The sequence below is a fragment of the Garra rufa genome, chromosome 4, assembly GCF_049309525.1.
Source record: "Garra rufa chromosome 4, GarRuf1.0, whole genome shotgun sequence".
Classification (NCBI taxonomy): Eukaryota; Metazoa; Chordata; class Actinopteri; order Cypriniformes; family Cyprinidae; genus Garra; species Garra rufa.
This window is the reverse complement of record NC_133364.1, coordinates 47,797,787-47,818,948: the sequence shown is the minus strand read 5'-3', so window position 1 is coordinate 47,818,948 and position 21,162 is coordinate 47,797,787. Positions and strand designations below refer to the sequence as shown.

The window sequence follows — 21,162 nt, the reverse complement described above, 5'->3', positions numbered from 1 at the left end:
ACACCCTTAGACACACCTGAACTGGTGAATCAAGGTCTTACTAGGCATGCTAGAAACTTCCAGATAGGTGTGTTGAGGCAAGTTGGAGCTAAACTCTGCAGGTCACTGGCCCTCCAGGACCGGGTTTGGGCACCCCTGCTTTAAGAGCACTCATAAAAATATTTTTATAACAATTTAGAATAGAAATTGAGTATTTTTTTAGAGCTATCTCTCTCAAAGAGGCAAAAAAGTCACCTCAGGAGACACTTCAGTCACTGCAAGAGGAGGACACGGAGTTGAAGAAACTTGTGCCTTGATACTGGTAACAGCTTGTGCCTTGGTACTGGGATACTGACACCACTGGTTTGCGCCTCATCAACCCAGTGAGCATGGCACACGTGTAGAAGGTACAGCAGAAATACTTGCCCTGAATTTAAGGTCCACCCGGTGTTCAGCTTTACACAAAACCTGGCTTCGGGTTCCAGAAGGGTGACAAGATTCTGGACGAGGTTGTCACAGTTCATGGGTTCACGCACTCATTCCTGCATTGTGTCTGTCACTTGCTGTGAGTTGTGTGTGTGGTGGGCATGTCGGGCTGCTGCTCACGAGCTGATTGTTTCCAGCTGCGGCTTATTAGCTCAGCTTTTTAATGCCTGTTCTATTTGCCGTGTGTTGTCAGATCGTTGGTTTTCCTGGCCTTTCCTCATGTTTTCTCCCCGCTCTCATCTCATATGGATTCTGGGATTGCAGATGAAAAGAAGGATTGGATAGGGATATGATTGGATCCCCAAAAGGGAATTCCTAAAGGTTAATAATGAAAAAAAAAACTTAATAATTAGTTAAACAGAACTTTATTACATTAATTTAACACCATACACAACAGCCTACTTGCTGCACAGTCTGCAACTTTTGTTAGGGCACCTTTTTTTGAGACATATTATTGATATTTAACACATCTATTTCTTTCTCTCCCTGACCTTGTCTTTCTGCTTGAGCAGCACTAGTTGAAAATATTGTAAACAATAACATAACTAATTACACTGGTCGGACTAAGCTCTGTTTTAGACTGATACCTCTGGTTCAAGATGGTCCTCATCACGTGCCTTTTTCAGTCGCGGAAAATACTTTTCAATAGTCATCTGGATTGAAGCAGCAAACATTCAGTGTAAGAGTAAAGAAACAACATAATTTATAATAGGTTTATTTGATTCACAGCTGCTGCATAAAGTGTTTTGACCTCGACAACCCAACTAGGCTAGCCTACATTTTACCGCAAACTTGCGACTAGTTAACTTTCTAAAGAAGACGCAATCGCGTTTGCTAAGGGTCGGGACTTACGGTAAGATCAACACACTGAAACTATTGTATTCCGAATATAAAATATTTTATAGCACTTTTTAATCTGTGATTGTGTGTTAAAAGTGTTCACGAGATACCAAACTTTCGCCAGCCGTCTTCTCTACACAGATGATCCAGACAGATGTGGTGTGCACGGAGGGGAGGGGCTGTGTGCAGGGGCGTAGCAACCGGGGGGAGGATGGGGGGGACACGTCCCCCTCACTTTTAGAAACAGGTGTTTCTGTCCCCCGCACTTTTTTTGACCTAGCGCCAATATTCCCGCCCCTGGTCTCTGATTTGTTACTTAGATTTGAGTGAAGTAACATTTAGCCAATCACAGCACGAATCTCTTGTGCGTCTGCCATGAGCTTCAAATCTTGTTGCTCTTGTAAACAGAATGAATGTACTGTATGAACATCACCTTTGGGTCACATGACCATACTGTCCCCCCCCACTTTTAAATTGGCTGCTACGACCCTGGCTGTGTGTGTGTGTGTGTTTGAGGGAGAGACGCAAGTGACAGAGAGATGAAGAGAGTATGGAAAGGAAATGCAGTTGAACGAATTCGCTGTGTGTTTTAAATAGCGTACAAAAGAATAACGAAATGCAATATGTGACGGTAGGTATTGATTGATTTTTTTTTTTTTGGTCGGTGTTGAATCTGTGGCAGTCGGAATTTAATCTGTGGCGCACCGCCACAGATTCGTCTATGTGTGGGAAACACTGAACTGTATATGGTGGTGTTGTATGTCATAATGTATATGTAGGAATGTATAGATATTTTATAAACATGATATATTGTGTGGCTGTAACATTTGTTATTTGTTAGAATATGATGTAAATATTTTATATGTTGTGTAGTATGTTTTCTTAAGGACTCCCAGGCTATGACTCCAGCTGTAGGGGCTGGGCCAAGAGCTGAGCCATAGGCCACTATGCCACGGCTGTCCAAACTGTCTACTCTGCCACGGCTTTCCAAACTCCATGATCCACCAAGACTTCCGGAACTGTCTGCTCCGCCATTGCTTTCCAAACTCCATGATCAACATTGGCTCCCTGATCTGTCTGGATTACCCTTTGTGGATTTTATAAAAAAAATAAATAAAAAAAAAATTGTTTAATTCTCGTCTCGTTGCACACACACAGTCGTGACACTATGAAGGTAAAAGTGATATAAGGCTATAAAAGTTTTAAAGTACTGTGTGTGACTTTGATAGTGCAAACTGTGAAGAGTTTTACCCCCGTCTGAGGAGTGTATAGTTAAAAATGACCGAATTGTGTAATTTAGCAACAGAAAAAATGCTGTATTATTATTAGTAGTAATATTTTGATTCAGAGAAATCAACACATGGAATTGAGTGAAATACTCTACATAGATTTGAAACTACAGTAAAGCAAATGGTCTGGTATGACCTCAGAAGTACAAAAACAAAACAAAAAAAGCCTTATGGTGAAATAAAAAGAGATGACGGATGCATGAAGGTGATCAGATGTAGCCCACATTCAGCTCCGGTGTGAACATAGACTTGATTTCACACACCTTTTTCCTCAGTACACTCTTGAACAAAATACACAGACAAAGTCTTACATTTACATGATTGTTCTGTAAGTGTGATGAAAAACAATGTTTCAGTACTTAATTGAATGTATTTCAAAATGAGTGTGTAGATGATCGTAGAAATTGGTGCTTTTTCTAAACCTCTTCTTGCATTGAAGAAAACAGCAGACTCTTTCCAGAATGAGTTTGCAAATGACATATCAGGCTGCTTTGACGTGTGAAACCCTTCTCACACTGAAGACACTTGTACGGTTTCTCTCCAGTGTGAACTGTCATGTGAATCTTAAGGTTTCCTTTACGAGCAAATCTCTTTCCACAATGTTCACAGGTGAAAGGTTTCTCTCCAGTGTGAATGCTCAAATGAATCTTAAGGCTTGCTTTATATGTGAAACTCTTTCCACACTGAGGGCAGATAAAAGGCTTCTCTCCAGTGTGAGTTTTCATGTGAATCTTAAGAACTCCACTTCGTGTGAAACTCTTCCCACACTGTTTGCAGGAGTAAGGTTTCTCTCCAGTATGATTTCTCATGTGGATATTAAGATGATATTTTAGAGTAAAACTCTTTCCACATTGATCACATTGGAATTGATTCTCTTCAGAGTGACTTCTCATGTGAATCTTAAGTTTTCCATTACATGTGAAACTCCTTCCACACAGTTTGCAGATGAAAGGCTTCTCTCCGGTGTGAATTCTCATGTGGACAGTAAGGTAATGTTTGTTTGTAAAACTCTTCCCACAAAATTGGCAGATGAAAGGCTTCTCTCCAGTGTGAACTCTCATGTGGACAGTAAGGTTTTTTTTCCATGTATAACTCTTTTCACACTGAGGGCAGGTAAAAGGCTTCTTTTCAATGTGAATTTTCATGTGACTCTTCAGATCTCCATTTCGTGAGAAACTCTTCCCACACTGTTGGCAGCTGTAAGGTCTCTCTTCAGTGTGAATTCTCAAGTTAGAATTAAGGTTTATTTCAAGTGATGAAGTATTTTTATTCTGTGAGCAACTAATTGATTTTTGTTCAGTTTTGAAATCATGTTTCTCATTTTGATCTTTCTCCTCTGTTTCATTGAGATCTTGACTCTCCTCTTTCAGTGCCATCAGGTCTGAGGTTAAAAATTAAAAACATAAGTTAACAACAGTTTAATGGCACAAAGCAACCGACATCAAAACATTTAGACTAGTGCTGTCAATTAATTAAAAACTAACTAAACGCTCACAGTGCACTTTTCGTTCCATTGACTTCCATTCATACGCATGCGAATGCGTTAGACCGGAAACGCAAGCCCGTGCGTAACATTTCGCATTTCGCTGCGTTTGAAAGTTCAAGCTTGGTGAACTCTAACCTGCGAAATTGTATCACGTGACTCAGTGTGACCAACAGGAGATCGATACGTCACAGCTTGACCTCTAGCTGAATGAAAATAACCTTAAATTTAAACATTTAAAACTCCAGTACTGCAGTAAAGTGTAGTAGATTGCATATTTTTACATTTAAAATGTACAATTAGTTGCTGAATTTAACTTTTTAAAAAGACTGCATAGCATGACGTCATATCACGACCGTTGCAGCAGCATCCGAGGGAATTTCGCATGATCAAAGTCTAGTGTGACCGCGGCTTAATTTGACAATAAACAATTTCGCATTAAATCTCCAATTTAAACAATGTAAATGGAATGTAAAACAACATAAAGATTGTACATTTAAAATATGTAGCTTATTGGCATATTTTACCACGTAGCCTATTGTTAATGAAGATCAGTCTCATTAATACAAATACTGCAACTGATCAGTCTCTATTAAAGGGATAGTTCATCCAAAAATGAAAATGTGATGTTTATCTGCTTACCCCCAGGGTATCCAAGATGTAGGTGACTTTGTTTTCCTCAGTAGAACACAAACCAAGATTTTTAACTCAAGCCGGTGCAGTCTGTTAGTGATTTAATGGGAGTGGACGGACATCAGACTTTTAAAAGTAAACAAAAACATGCACAGACAAATCCAAATTACATCCGGCTCGTTACACGTGTATGCGCTCTGGTGTAGTATACGCGAACGCCGTAAGGGGAAATCTGTGATAAAAAACAGTCCCGGATGAGTTTTCTCAAGCAAACGTAATCTTTTAGCTTTAAATCTGTTTGAACACTCAGGAGAAGCCAAAGTATTTACCATTTTGAATAGCTGCTATACCCACAATCTCTGTGCACTGTGTGAACAATGAGTGTCGTACACACTTGACAGATTACTTCCGGTGATTTTTTATTACTTTCAAAGGTTTGGTGCCCATCCACTGCCATTAAATCACTAACAGACTGCACCGGTTTTAGTTAAAAATCTTGGTATGTGTTCTGCTGAAGAAACAAAGTCACCTACATCTTGGATGCCCTGGGGGTAAGCAGATAAACATCACATTTTCATTTTTGGGTGAACTATCCCTTTAAGTGCATTTCCTTCCAATTTTAGCCATTAATTACAGTCTTAACTAAAAACAATTATTTGTATGTATTGTTGTGCTTTTATTACAACTACCATATAATTATAAAAATAAAAATAAAAACATAACCTGTCATGCTTATCTTCACGCTAGAGAATTTAAAAGCAGGTTTTAAGTAAATCTTCTAATTAAACCGACAGAAGTTACGATGAGTGATTTTTGGCTTCTTTTTTATTGTTTGGCTAAAGAGTTGGAGAGTAACAAAGTACTGTACATGTTACATCATCTCATATTTAAAATACAAAATGAGTAACTATTATGGTAAACTATTAGGAAACATGTTACCTGTTTCTGATGCAGAAAAGTTAGTTCGTGCATTCATGACGTCAGACTAGACTATTGTAATGCACTACTAGCTGCAAACACAGAACGTTCCCCTAACGTTCCCATTTGGTTATTTTTTTCAGGAACCAAATGAGAACATTCCCAGAACATTCCCTGCAAGTTATTTTTATATTTATTTTTTAACCTACAGAGAACGTTCCCAGAACATTCCCTGCAGGTTATTTTTAGTAGACATTACCATATTACCAGATTACTCTGATTTTTCTAATGCTGAAATGGCATATATTTTTTTCATCATAAACAAACTATAATCTAATGTCCAAAATAAGCTTTTAATAAATGACAACAAAATGGTCAAATCGCATTATAATGATAATATAATTTAAATTTTATAGCTAAACTAAGCCAAGGTTAACTGTCTGAAAATCATACTATAAAGTTTATTTCTTAACTCCAGCACACACTTTTTTCCATCACGCGCTTTCTCCTGTCTTCAAGATAAAGCGGCGCGCTCTCGTAATTTAAAAAATAACGGACATTTCGTTTTACTGACTGAATAACGTTTGTTGATTGATCTCTTTAATGGATAATTACTTTTAACTAATACATATACGAGAGTAAATATTGTTATTTTAGGGAGATTAGACAAGTCTTATTGAAGAAAACATAATGATAACCGAGACGTTTTCATTTAGTGACCAAAAGAGGGAAGCACATAATCGTTAATTCAGTGGTAAGAAACGAATGTAATGTTATCCTAGTTAAAGTCAAATAAATGTTATTTGTTTTAATGTCCGTAAAAAATAAAAAATACACATTTTTAAAATCGAATATTTTTTTATGTGTTTTTTCGAACGGGTTGACAGTACCCTTTTCCAGCCAGTATTAGGGCAATTCAAGTAATTGTTAGATTAATATTAAAATAATGATTTGGATGGTATTTTTCCCAGTAAGTAGTTTCAAAGAAATTATACAGATAATTACATCATACAGAGCCTGGTAAACTGGCCAGTTATTAGCACACCATACAAGTAACTAGTACATTGGCATTTTTTGAACAGGTTATATATTCATCTCTATTTCCCCCCCCCCAGAAAACTGAATTGAAACCATAAAGTTAAGCAAAAAAATATTTTGTTATATGATTTACAATAAGCAGTATCTTTTAGGCATAAATGGTTAATAAACTTGCATAAATTCAATATACATTGGTAACAAATGGTCAAAACATAGAGCACCATATATAATTTTGATTTATATTGTTAACATATATTGAAACAGAGGGGGTTCGTTGGGGTATTAAATTTGGGGTGTGAAACACAGTAGGCAGTCTGTCAGAACTGTGTGAGATGGTCCCTTAAATGAAGAGAAGCAGTCAATGGAGTTTGTTGATGTCTTATTTACTGAAGACCTTTTTTGGGTATACATGTGTGTGGTTTTTCTGAAATGAATTACAGGAAAAATAAACTTAATGATATGAATATACAATTTCACACAGAAAACATATACTAAACACTGAACTGCACACAGTATAAATAGCAATACAATATTCCTATATAACATGGGCGATTATGCTCTAGATGTCCACAAGAGGGCGCAATCCGCACGTGAATGCAGCATGAAGGCAGATTAATATGCCTGGACATGTGCCAAATGTATGAGCATTACGTGCAAAGCCGTCGCATAACGCGCACACACATTGATAAGACTAATATGCATTAATAATACAATTTACAGCATATACGTATGAGTATTTCACAACAAAGCCAACACAGGAATACTCGTGAATGCACTGAATCGAGCAGGTAGTGCTATGTTAATTGGCTACCTCTTAATCGGCACGATCAACAACGAAACAACGGCTGATCGCTTAACAATAACAAATATATAGACAGTGATAACTTACTTCACATGTACGCACACTGTAACCCAGTATAACTCGAAGTCAATGATTATAAAGTAGCACTTAGTGAACTACAATACAGCTGCTGAACTCTCCGTCTTCTCACGTGAACTGCGTCTCTCTCTAACCTGCGATTTTGCTCCGCCTACCATAATGACATCGCAGCTACACTGAACACTCTGATTGGTCAGAATCATCCGGTACTTAGTAGCAGCTGAGCCTTTTGTACATATATGATCATATCATATAATACAATATACAATTTTAATATATATTCTAAACTTATATGGTCATAACATGCAATACCATATAAAAGTTACTATATACATGCTTACAATATATGTTTATATACAAATTGTACTATGGGAAATTCATATATGTTATAAACATATATCAACATATATCCAGAAGATAGATATATGTGATAATAATATATTGCACTATATTTAAAGAACCATTTCTTGCTTCCCTTTTTTAAATCTGAACAACCTTATTTGCCACAAAGCACCTTTTGTGAAACAAAATGTTTAATCAGAAGTTAAAGGTTCTTTATGGAACCATTTAGACAAAAAGGTTCTTCTATTGCACATTGTAGATGTACAGATTTTAAAAAAAATTCTAGAATTACTTTTCGTAAACCTTGTTTGGCCATCTGCTCCCTGGAACCATACAGGATTACTCCTGTGATGTAATGACTTAGTTGGTATAACTGAGAATTCAGTCCCTTAGTATTAAGAATGGCTCGGATGTAACACTCCATAGCCTAAGGAGAAAATTTACAATATATAAACTGAAATAACCCTGATTCTGTGCTAAATGCTATATTTTCTTGTATATATAGTAAAAAAAAATTATTGTCATGATGAACATACCTCTCCAAATAACCATTCATGAGGCTTCAGTGTTTGGAAAGCACTGTGATGGAGCACCTACTCGTTTTTTTCTTTTGGGTCCCGGAGAATGGCTACTATGAGCTCTGTTGTTCTATTAGTCCACAACATATCGACCTACAATGAAAAACTTTAATCAATTCTTCTAAATTAAATATCCATTTAAAATAAAAATAAATATAAATAAATAAAATAAAATAATTTTACCCAAAATAAATGAGAAAATAATAAGAAGAAGCTTTCTGCCCAACTGTTTATAGTGCTTTTTGGGTAATTTTTATTGTATATAATATTAATATTCTTACTTCTTTCTCTTAAACCAACACTCCTGAAGGAACATTGGAGGGATCACATGTTTCTTTGTCCCTTTCTCTTTGGTTTTGGTGAAACCGAAATGTTGTGCCTCTTTTTTCCGGGAACCGGTACTTTTTTGGGCACTGAGTAGAATTTAGATTTTTTTGCCAGGAACCTTGTCTTCCTTTTCCTCATCCAAGATTCCTGGGGCCTCATGTACAAAGACTTGCGTTGAATTAATACTAAAACATTGCGTACGGACAAAGCTGTAAATGTGCGTACGCAGTAAAAAAATCAGATGTACGAAACACTGCGTACGCGGAATTCCACGCATAATCTCTTTGTACATCTGAATTAACGTGAAATTGAGCGCACGTGCACGAGCGCAAAACCCCTCCCTGCCTCCTCCCCCGTATAAATATAGTAATGACTCCAATTTGGCAAAACCAAAGGAAAAAGCAATGGCAAAAGCAAGCGAGAAGAGAAACTTCACAGAATGTGAATTGGAGGTGCTTCTATCGGAGGTAGAACGCAGAAAAACTGTGTTATTTGCAAGTTTGTCCTCCGGAATTAATAACAAAAAAAAAAATAGAGTGGGAGAGTTTAGCTGACGCGGTTAACGCAGTGGGGTCTGAACATCGCACTGTGACCGAATTAAAAAAGAAATGGTCCGACGTTAAGGTGCAGGTTAAGAGGAGAACAGTGGCGCACCGTCAAAGTGTGGACCGAACAGGTGGGGGAACAGGGGATGCTGAACTAACACCCTTTGAGGAGAGAGTTGCCTCAATTGTGGGCGACACTTTACTTTCTGGAGTAGTATCCGTGTCTGTGGGAGACACGGATGTATTAGAAGAACCCCACGAAGGTAACTTCTCATTTTATGTCTTAACTTTGGTAAACATACCAGTTTACATTTAAGTTTCCAATACATGCAATGTAGCGGTACATAGGAGACTTTAATTTATGTATCCGTTGCATTTATAAATATGCGTGTACCCATAAAAAAATGGACTCAAATATCAGTTAACGTGCTTGTTTTTATTTAGACTTAGATGGTGCAGGAACATCCACTGGCACGCACTCGGAGTCATTGCCTCCTCAGCAGCCAGGACCCAGTGTCTCCGGCATTTCCAGCGCTCCCCCCAGTGCTGAGGCTCGTCCGTCAAGCCGCGTCTTGACGCATGCTGTTCTGGAGTCACAACAGCAAATTGTTAGGGCCATTGGAGAAGTTAACAGTCACCTAAAAAATATAACTGATGCACTCACAGACATAAGCCAGTCATTAAAGGAATTGGTCAAAAAATAAATGTTGTCTCTGATTACCTTTTATATTGCCCCAACCACACGTTGGCGGGCTTGAATGGCTTCTTGGTTGGGCTGTATGAACGCTGGTCCTGGGTCTGGGTCATCTGGCGGTGCCACTTCCTCACCAAGAGGTATGCCATGTCTGTGCGCGACATTGTGCAGCACACCACAGGCCAGCACGATGTGGCACATTTTATTAGGGCGGTATAGCAGCACCCCTCCACTCTTATCAAGGCAGCGCCACCGGCATTTCAGCTGCCCAATCGCCCGCTCTACAACTGACCGAGTGCGAGAATGGGCATCATTGTATCTGCGCTCTTGGTCAGTTTCTGGGTTGTTGAGGGGGGTTAACAGCCACGTCTTTAATGGATAACCGCGGTCTCCTGATATGCAGTTAAATAATTACTCTCATTAAATTAAAATAAAACTCAGCTGGAATAATTTCTTTAAATACCTCACTCACCAAGAAGCCACCCATCTCGCACCCTGCCACCTTGGAGCCTCATCCCAACCATGCTGTTTGTGAGGATGAATGAATCATGGGTTGACCCAGGCCACCTTGCCACAATATTTGTTAGGCGCATTTGAGCATCACATATTATTTGCACATTTATTGAATGGAAATGTTTCCGATTCACGTATGCAAATTCGTCTTCAGATGGCGCCTTTATAGCAATGTGCGTGCAGTCGATCGCTCCGATTACATTAGGAAAACCAGCGATCGCTGCAAATTGCGCTTTAATGTTTGGCTGGTCAACTGCATGGTATGGAAACCTTATATACCTGCTAGACATGCGGATGATCCCGTCCCATACAGCTGGCATTGCACGACTCAAAGACGACTGGCTTAACCCCGAGCGATCTGCCAGTTCCCTTTGGAAAGAACCAGTTGCCAGGAAACCAAGCGTTGTCAGTACCTGTAAGGGAACGGGTAATGTGTGGCTCCTCGCTGTCTCTCTTTCCAAATTTGGACCCAACTCAGCACAGAGCTCCAAGAGGATAGCTCTTGGAAATCTGAAACGGCTAATAAGCCAGTCATCGTCGTGGGCCAGAAAATCACTGTGATCCCTAAAAACGCATTCCCTTCGGATTTGGCCATTGACAATGTCCTCCAATAAGGCCAACACTGCCATTGCCATAGACTAAGGGATGTATTCATTTGCAAATGCTTTTATATGTTCTAAATCACATAATTGGTAGAAAAATATTGTCTCAATTAACCCATTTTATCAATTATAAATTAATAGCAATGTTTTCCACATGTGTTGGTGCGATACTTTGTAGTGTGCAATTTAAAATAATTGCCTCTAGGAGTCGCCAAGGGAAATAAAACAAACACACGCACAAAAAATACACGTACGCCAGACATGGAGTTGGCGTGGATCAACACACATTCTCACGTTAATTTCATCGTTAGTAAATCCAAACGTGAGCGTGAAATCTGGCATACGCAAAGTTTTTGTGCGTACGCAGCGTTGATACATGAGGCCCCTGGGGATCTTCAATGTCTACTGGTGGCGCAGGCTTGAGCAGTAAACTTTGGGACAGCTTGTTCTCAATTATATGCTCTCTGTAGCGGCCTTGCAGGGATGTGAACATTTTCTGATAAATGTTCCTGGTGTCATTTTTTTCATTTTGGCCATGATAGATTGTCTGACAATGCTGAACCACTTCTCTACATGACAGTTGGTGTCCCGTGTCTTTTCTGCCTCAGCATGAGAAAGGTTTGAGGCATGTCTTTTAAGATCCCCCAGGAGCAATCCACTCCACATTGGAAAAATTCCAATATATGTGTCAAATAGAATGGTGATGATCCCTGGACAGAAGTAAGGATTGTTATCTTCAGAGATGTCATGTGTTGCCTGTTCCCCAGCCTCTTCCAACACCCTCCGAAAATAAGAGGAGAAGCTTGAACTGCCCATGATTGTGTTTGCATGTTTTTTTTCTTCCAAGTCCCATTCTTTGTTTTCCTCCAGTTCTGTTGTTTCTTCAGTGTGTTTGTCTTTTGATTTTGTGATCAGGGAACCCAAAGCACAAACACTTTCTTGAACAAGTTTTGCATATTGATTTGTTGTGAAAACTATACACATCAACCTGAAGATCTGTGTGGCCTCAGGCATTGTGCTTGCATTCTGCAATCTGGCAAAGCAAAATGTGGCAAACTCTACCAGTCCCTTATCATCTGTCTCCCTGAGCATTGCCTGACGAACAGCTTTTAAGACATGGGCAGAGCAGATGTGCAGAACAGTGAATCCTTTTGGTTCCTCAAATAAATGTTGGCCCTGACAAATGGCATATGCTCTGTCAAGAAATGACAGCACATTCTCTTTATTAAATGCAAGCAAAAAACTTTGCATTAACGCCCAATCAGTTTCCACTTGCTGGATGCGGATTTGTGTATAACTTAATAAATGGCGCATAAACTGCATTAGCCAGAACGTAATGGGGGGCACTGAATGTTCATTGGATAGCAATTCAGTGACTGGGAGTGGTGGTGCATCCCGTCCACCTCCTGGGAGCGTAAGGGAGTAGTACTGCACGTTTTTCTGCTGATCAGGAATTTTTGAAACCAGTCCCCCTGTGGCGTCAAGATAGAGGGTGATGGGAGACTTGTTTCTTAAAGGGATAGTTCACCCAAAAATGAAAATTTGATGTTTATCTGCTTACCCCCAATGCATCCAAGATGTAGTTTACTTTGTTTCCTCAGAAAAACACAAACGAAGATTTTTAACGAAAACCGGCGCAGTCTGCCAGCCTTATCATGGACGTGAATGGGCACCAGACCTTTAAAAGTAAACAAAAACATGCACAGACAAATCCAAATTACACCCTGCGACTCGTGATGATACATTGATGTCCTAAGACACGAAACGATCGGTTTTTGTGAGAAACTGAACAGTATTTATATCATTTTTTACCTTTGATACACAGCCACGTCCATCTCTCCTGAGCACGCGTGTTCGGCATCAGTCACGTCACATGTGCACGCGCTTCTGGTGTAGAATACGCAAACGCCGGAAGCGATCTGTCCCATGTATACGACACTCATTGTTTACACTTTACACAGAGCACAGAGATTGTGGGTATAGCGGCTATTCAAAATGGTAAATACTTGCGCGTATCCTGATTGTTTAAACCGATTTAAAGCTAAAAGATTACATTAGTTTGCGCAAACTCATCCGGGACTTTTCACTGATTTCCCCTTACGGCGTTTGCGTATTCTACGCTAGAGCGCGTGCTCATGTGACGTGACTGATGCACATGACAGATGGACGTGGCTGTGTATCAAAGGTAAAAAATGATATAAATACTGTTCAGTTTCTCTCAAAAACCGATCGTTTCGTGTCTTAAGACATCAATGTATCATCACGAGTCGCAGGGTGTAATTTGGATTTGTCTGTGCATGTTTTTGTTTAGTTTTAAAGGTCTGGTGCCCATTCACGTCCATGATAAGGCTGGCAGACTGCACCCGTTTTCGTTAAAAATCTTCGTTTGTGTTTTTCTGAGGAAACAAAGTAACCTACACCTTGGATGCATTGGGGGTAAGTAGATAAACATCAAATTTTCATTTTTGGGTGAACTATCCCTTTAAGTGTTCAACAAGTATGCTGATCCCCATTTCTGTAAATAAATGGACACCAAAAGGGTCCATACTAAAATGTTGGACGTAGCCAGGTATCCTGTAATACATTGTATAACACTGTCTTAACGTCGTCTGTGTGATGTGCACATCAATGAGTACGTCACTGTGCAAGTTGTAGTTTCTATTGACCTCTGACCTTATTTCTTTAAGGACATTTTTGTTGAGACAGCTGGTCATATTTCCAGCTAACAGCTCTTCTGTGGGTATTGAACGTAGCTTTCTGTAAAAATACTGGCTGGGCCCATGGATCAGCGATCGTGCGATTTTCCCTCTTTTTATGTGACTAGCAGGCCTACATTTTTTCTCACTCATTTTGTGTTGAATTTTGCCTTTCTGTGTGACAAAGATCCTCACATTATTGATGGATTTGGAAGGATTTGATTTCATTTTAAAGATATATTGGGCAGTGCAGGATTTAAATGTGCAGACAGCCACAATGTGCATGAATGGAGAATTCTTTTTCCTACTCCACAAGTGTTTGATGTGTTGATATTTAAATGAGAGGGTGCAGCAAGGATTTTTTTGCTTGAAGGCTTCATATAGATGATGGCTCCATGGCTGCCTTAGCTTTGTAGAACCCAGTAATGGACATATTGTATTCTAGGGGTGGGCGATATCTCGATATTTAAAATATATTGAGATATTTTTTAAACTCGATATGAATTTTGATATATCGTATATATCGATATAATGTTTGTATTAAATTTTCGCCACTTTGCTTGTTTGCCTTCCCTGTGCTGTGCTCGCCTCTGCCTCATTACTTTTGTTCCCCCTCCCCTCGTCTGTCGTCTCATTCAACACGGTGGCGCCCGCAACCAGCCCGGAGGCTACAGAACTCGTCGCAAAAAAAAAAGGACAACTGGCTCCATTATATGGAGCTTCTAGCACCACGAACCGAGATTTTCGGGCGATCGTTAAAACGAAACCAAAGTAAAACACGCAAGCGCATTCAAAAGCAATTTTAATACCCCACGTTTAAAGAGCGAGTCCCCAAAGCACGCAAATTAGGCTACATAAAATATCTAGGCTGTTATTAGTATTTGGGATATAATAACTTGTGTAGCTGTGTAGATAGCTCTGTATCATGCTTGAAAAATTCGGTCTCTATTTGCACTTTGAAAATTAAAAGAGTAGTACTTTGATCGTGACAGATTTATGGACCGGCACAGCAATGGAACCATAAGGAGCAGTTCACATGTCGCGCCTAAAAGCGCGTGGAAAACGCTAAGGGGGCTTGACAAATCATAAAGTTCAGGAAATCCCTGGACCACAATGATGAGCTGCTCCTCCATGTTTCTGCTGAGGTTTCAATGTAACGGAAAAACGTGAGGAAGCCGATTGGTTAGTTCATGTCACATGACCTGCGGTGCGCTTGCTACATTCTGAAATGTTGAGATGTTTTTAAATCGATGCGGCGCGGACCCGCAAGCCGCGCATCTCCATTTGAAATAAGGAACTTGCGCGCGCAAAAGACGCTTCATGTGAACATCCCCTAAATGAGCATGACGATCCATTAACCCCTTAACTGTTACTCCCATTTTTGAACAGAGACGTGAAAATGAAGAATTGAATCTTAAATCTTAAAATGCAATGTCTGATTTTAAAATGGCTTTCAAATGAAGAATTTTGAAATTTTAAGTTTTCATCTGGTATATAATTTCTTATTATTTAAAAAGTGTAATAGGGAAAAAGGCAACAAGGATGTCTGTGAAAAAGTTCAAAACTCCTGTTATGAAGTAGATTTTTAAAGTGCACTCTACAAGTTGTAACACAACAAAATGTCAAATATCTATTTAGGAGCCTTAGACCTTTCCAGCGTTATATGGTTTGTCATGATTAGATTAGGATTTATTTGTAAAATGGTGAAGTAAACTTGGGCATCACACAGAGAGGACGGTGATAGCCATAAAATGTTGACAGGCAAGTGTTTTTAGCTAAGAATCTTTAAATCGCTTTTCTCGGACATAATAACTTTGTATGTTTGTTTTTTTATGTTTAATGGTGTTTTTTTCATTACATTATTACATTATTTTTCATTAAATTTCTTTAAATTTAAAGCCAAGTTTATTATGTCTTAATTTATTGCTATGTTACAGCTGTTTGATAACCTAATGTTCAGGGGTAAATCCTTAAAATAAAGTTCTCCAGAATCGTGATCTTTATTCTAAGCCAAAAAATCGTGATTCTCATTTTATTCAGAATCGTGCAGCTCTAATATGTATACAGGGATTTTTAAAAGAAAATTTGCAGAAGCACTTTGTTCTAACCTGCCTACCTCTAATTTTCAATAGAAAAAGACTTTGAAATTTGGAATATTTGTTTTTGCAGTAGTTTTTGGGGGGTTATTTATCCTGTAAAGATATCAAGATATATATCGTATATCGAGATACAGCAAAATATATCGATATATATTTTTTGCTCCATATCACCCAGCCCTACTTGTGCCTCAGAAGTCACTCATATTGTGAGCATGCTACTGCCTTTGGCACAAGCTACAGCACCAGCTCCTTTCCTTCCCATTTGTCAGGTGCAGATATTGAACTTTTTTCCCCTGCCATCTCCTATTTCTCCTTCATTCTCAGATCACAAAATCAATTGTGGAGAATTATCAGTATCCCTTAAAAACTCAGCTCACGACCCATCCTGCAGTCTGCAGCTCCATCTCCCACTCCACTATCACCTGCCCCTTTATAAACCCACCTATTCCCCCCTGCCCTGAACCTTCCCAGCCCAAATCTACCAGCTATGTCCCACACCTAATGGATACCCCTGACACCCCCACTCCCTCACCCCCTCTCCTAGAAGCTTTTCTTAATTTCATCCTTCAAGCCATCTCCCCGAGGACCCTTCAGTCTTACCCAACAGCATGGAATGTTTTAAAACATTTCACTCCGCTTACAACCTGTCGTTCCCTGATTTTTCCCTGCTATTGATTACCACGTTCATCTCTTACCTCAACATCATCAAAAACCTCCAAATTGGCTCAATCAAAGGGGCTTAAGCAGGATCCAATTTTTTCCAGGAATCCAAAAAACCCATCCCACTGTCCCGGACACCCGCCAACCTATAACCCTAAAAATTCTAAACATTTGCATCTCCACTCTCTGTAAAGTCTACCAGTCCATTCACATCGCCTGTACCCTAGATGCCATGCTTATCCTGGCTTTCGGTTTCGAGATTTTTGGGAAGAGCTCACACGATAATTAACACAGCCAATTCATCATCAGTGATCACACTCCCTATCCAATCGGCACGAGAAAGAATCCCTGTAAATAACCAAAGCAGACCAACCTTCTTCATCTCCCATTTTTCAGCACCACACCACATCCACCACACCATCTCCTCACCTTCAGCCTGGGCTCGGGAATTACTGCCGAGCTCAGAGCCCTCTCCTGGACAGCATGCCAGATACACCTAGTTTATGATCCATAAGACTGAACTTGTAAAAGAAAGACTAAATTAAGTCACTATTGAAATTAAAACAGAACATTTGTTGATTAGTCTTTTGTTTCATCAATCTTATAAGTCTCTTTGAAATTCTTGCACTTAACTCAGTCAAGGTGAGTTTAAGTAAACTGCAAAAATATTGTTTAGTAATAGATGCACTGAATAAGTACAATCCTTCAAAAATTAAGATGAAATTGGATCCCATTAAAATCCTGTAGAAATGATCATGCAGCATATTTATGCCTTGTTCTATAAGACAATCCTATAAGACAATTCCTAATTGGTTCCAAAACATGATTATTACAGTCTTCCACAAAGATGTGTGCAAATTAAATCCATGTACACTGATGTTAAAATGCTAACAGTGTCCTTTATTGTGCTTCAATCAAAAAAATCAATCCCTTCTCCCTTCAATTCATGATATACAAATGTGAAGTTCTACATCGTAGACAGAGCAAACACATTGTCTATAGTCCATATTATTCCTTGCATGTTTATGCATTAAGCTCAGTCCAACGCAATATAGCTAGTTGACATGGTAAAGTGTACCATAGACAACACATATTGCTTTAAAATGTGAATCAGAATTACTATCATTGCAGGAGCCCTGTATAGGATTCTTATCCTTTAGGATTGTTTTGACAAGGGAACATTTAGCAGATTCTGAAAGGGGGATGTAAACTTTTGATCACAACTGTAATTGTGGTTGCAACAATGTGGTTGCCGAGAAACAAAGGTGTATGTTTGTGTAGTAATTTACAACAGCTTTGACTGTGGCCAATCAGAATCAAGGACCGGATCTGTCCATTCTAGACATTTTGTTTGAAACTCTGTCCATGGTAAGGGGATCTGTTAGACTTGTCTCTATTGTGAATCTTCATGTGCTTGTTAAGGCTTCCTTTTTGACTGAAACGGTTTCCACACTGTTTGCATGTGTAAGGCTTCTCTCCAGTGTGAACTCTCATGTGAATGTTAAGGTATCTTTTATGAGTGAAACTCTTTCCACACTGTTGGCAGGTAAAAAGGCTCCCTGTAATGTCAATATTCTGGTGAACTTTAAGGTTTCCACTTTCACTCAAACTCTTTCCAGACTGGGGGGATCTGTAAGGCTTTTCTCTATTGCACATTTTCATGTGACTTTTAAGTTGTCCTTGTTGACTGAAACTCTTTCCACACTGTTTGCATGAGTAAGGCTTCTCTCTTGTGTGAATTTGTATGTGTCTGTTAAGGCATCCTTTACGAATGAAACTTTTTCCACACTGGTTGCACGTGTAAGGCTTCTCTCCAGTGTGAATTCTCATGTGCATTTTTAGGTATCCTTGTTGTTTGAAACTCTTTCCACACTGACAGCAAGTGGAAATACTCCTAGTTCCAGTCTTTCGATCACTTTTTTGTTTTGAAGTCTTTTCAGACTCTATGGAACAAAAAGACTTTTCTCCAGATACGAAATTATGAAGATTTTCAAACTGATCTTTCTTTTCAGTTTCATTCAGTACTTCTCTCTCCTCTTTCAGCTCTGTTAGGTGAAGGTAAGGTGGAAAAACAAAGAGATAAAAGTTAACCTCAGTTTAATGGCACAAAGCAATTAACATCACAACATGTAGAAATGTAATGCATGTATGCTAGATCCTATACCAGGGTGTCCAAAGTTTAAGTTGTCTGTTATACAATTAATTAAATCTAGGAAATCTATATAGACTGATCTCAATTATTATATACTATTTTATGTCTCCTAGGGGATAAAATTCAACAAATTTAGAGGGACTAGGAAAAAAGGAAGGGGACAAACTCCCTAATCAACCATCAGATGAAAAATTCATCACACAATAATTCTTTCTGAGGTATTATTAAGCCAATCCTACAAGTGGGCTGTTACACTGACCTTTTAAGTTGAAAACACCCCGAAACTGACTGTCAGAGGATAAGAATCGGTAGGAAAAGGTCATTAATCGCTCAAAAATCTTGTTTAAAATTTTTTAATCACCCAATTTGAAATGTTTCTGTCAAAAACATTAGTAAAATTATAATTACACCTCTGGAAACACAATATAAAAATACTTTAAAAGAAAACAGCCAATATTTTCACACCAATTGAAAGTGAAAAAGTGAAAGTGAAGTGACACGTGCCAACTGCCGAGTATGTTGAATTGTGCTCTGTGTTGAATTCATCAAAGCACACACACACCAGGAACATGCAGCCGGAGCACTGGGCAACTAATGCTGTTAAACTAAACTGGTCCGAGGAAGGCTAACTTTCAGGCTAAGCTGAATCCTGAAACACTTACCACTGACTCTCTCATACACAATTATTTTGACTTTAGTATCAGTCCAAACATAAACGTATATAGACATTTTTTTCCACAAATAATAAATAAAATTAATAAAAGCTTAGGCTGCGACCAACTGTATTGTGCCCAAGATTTAATTACGTTGTTTTTAAAATATGAAAATATGAGTTGCTACTTGCACATTCAGTTGATCAGAAGTTTCTAGCCATGCAGCCTTTCTCTCTGGGTTTATGACAGCAGTACCTTTTATCTCTAGTCTTTAAACCACTAAATTAAAAATGAAATAACAGAAAACAGCCTACATTTTAACTGATGACTCTTGAGAGCGAGACTTGGCTCTCAGACTGAGAGAACTCACCTGCTCCATCTGAGACTGTTAGCTTTATCAGGCATTACATGCAGACAAAATGAAAAGTACAGTCGTGGCCAAACGTTTTGAGAATGACACAAATATTAGTTTTCACAAAGTTTGCTGCTAAACTGCTTTTAGATCTTTGTTTCAGTTGTTTCTGTGATGTACTGAAATATGATTACAAGCACTTCATACGTTTCAAAGGCTTTTATCGACAATTACATGACATTTATGCAAAGAGTCAGTATTTGCAGTGTTGGCCCTTCTTTTTCAGGACCTCTCCAATTGGACTGGGCATGTTCTCAATCAACTTCTGGGCCAAATCCTGACTGATAGCAACCCATTCTTTCATAATCACTTCTTGGAGTTTATCAGAATTAGTGGGTTTTTGTTTGTCCACCCGCCTCTTGAGGATTGACCACAAGTTTTAAGATTTGGGGAGTTTCCAGGCCATGGACCCAAAATGTCAACGTTTTGGTCCTCGACCCACATAGTTATCACTTTTGCCTTATGGCACGGTGCTCCATCGTGCTGGAAAATGCACATCTCGACGGTGGGAGCTTATTTTAACAAGCTGTATAGTTTCTTTTGTTAGATTAATTGTGAACAGAATCGCTTTTAATTAATCATTGTCACGTTGTAGTGCTTCACATGAGGAAATGCATTCGTTCGTCGCGTCTTTCTCTTTGAAAATGAACATTAGTGGTTCCATGTATTGTGCAAATTGCCCTAACGCTAACATAATCTCTGATGTTTAAGATTTTCTTGCCTTTTTAGCTATCGCTATTTTACAATATTCGCTATGTGTAGCCTATAACAACAGTATCTTTATTTTACTCTTGCAGCTTTGACTGGAAGACACTCCTGAAGCGCTTGTGGCAGTTACTGACAGGAGACAAACGAGAGACTTCATCTCACGACCCTCACCATCACTTGTATGCAGATGAAAATATGTTAATAAAACGATTAATACTTGATTGAGGTTGTCAAATACCACATTTTTTTTATTATTTAAAGTACAAACTTTATAAATCATTAACAACTTTTCACTCAAGGAACTATTAAAATGTTAAAATGACTGTATTGTGATTGTTTACCTCTTTTTTTTTTTACCTTTTTGAGTTTTTATGTAATTGTTAATAGCAGGTTTAATAAATTGTGTTTAAACTATACATTAGTTTGCAGTGTCTTTATTGCATACAACATTTGTTAAAAAATAACACATACTTGACACAAATTGTGTGTTTATAACACAATAGTGTGTAGAAAAAAACAACACATTTTCTGTGTTAGCTGGAATAACACACTGGTTGAGTTAAAACTAACACAAAATGTGTTGTCCTTAACTAGACACAAAGGTGTGTTAAGAAACAACACAGGCTGTGTTGTTT

At 38.6% G+C, this 21,162-nt stretch overlaps 1 pseudogene; it reads right to left on the bottom strand.

The window, feature by feature from the left end:
- Positions 1–247: 247 nt before the first annotated feature.
- LOC141332979 (uncharacterized) overlaps positions 248–21,162 on the bottom strand; it is a 109,070-nt pseudogene continuing 88,155 nt past the window's right edge.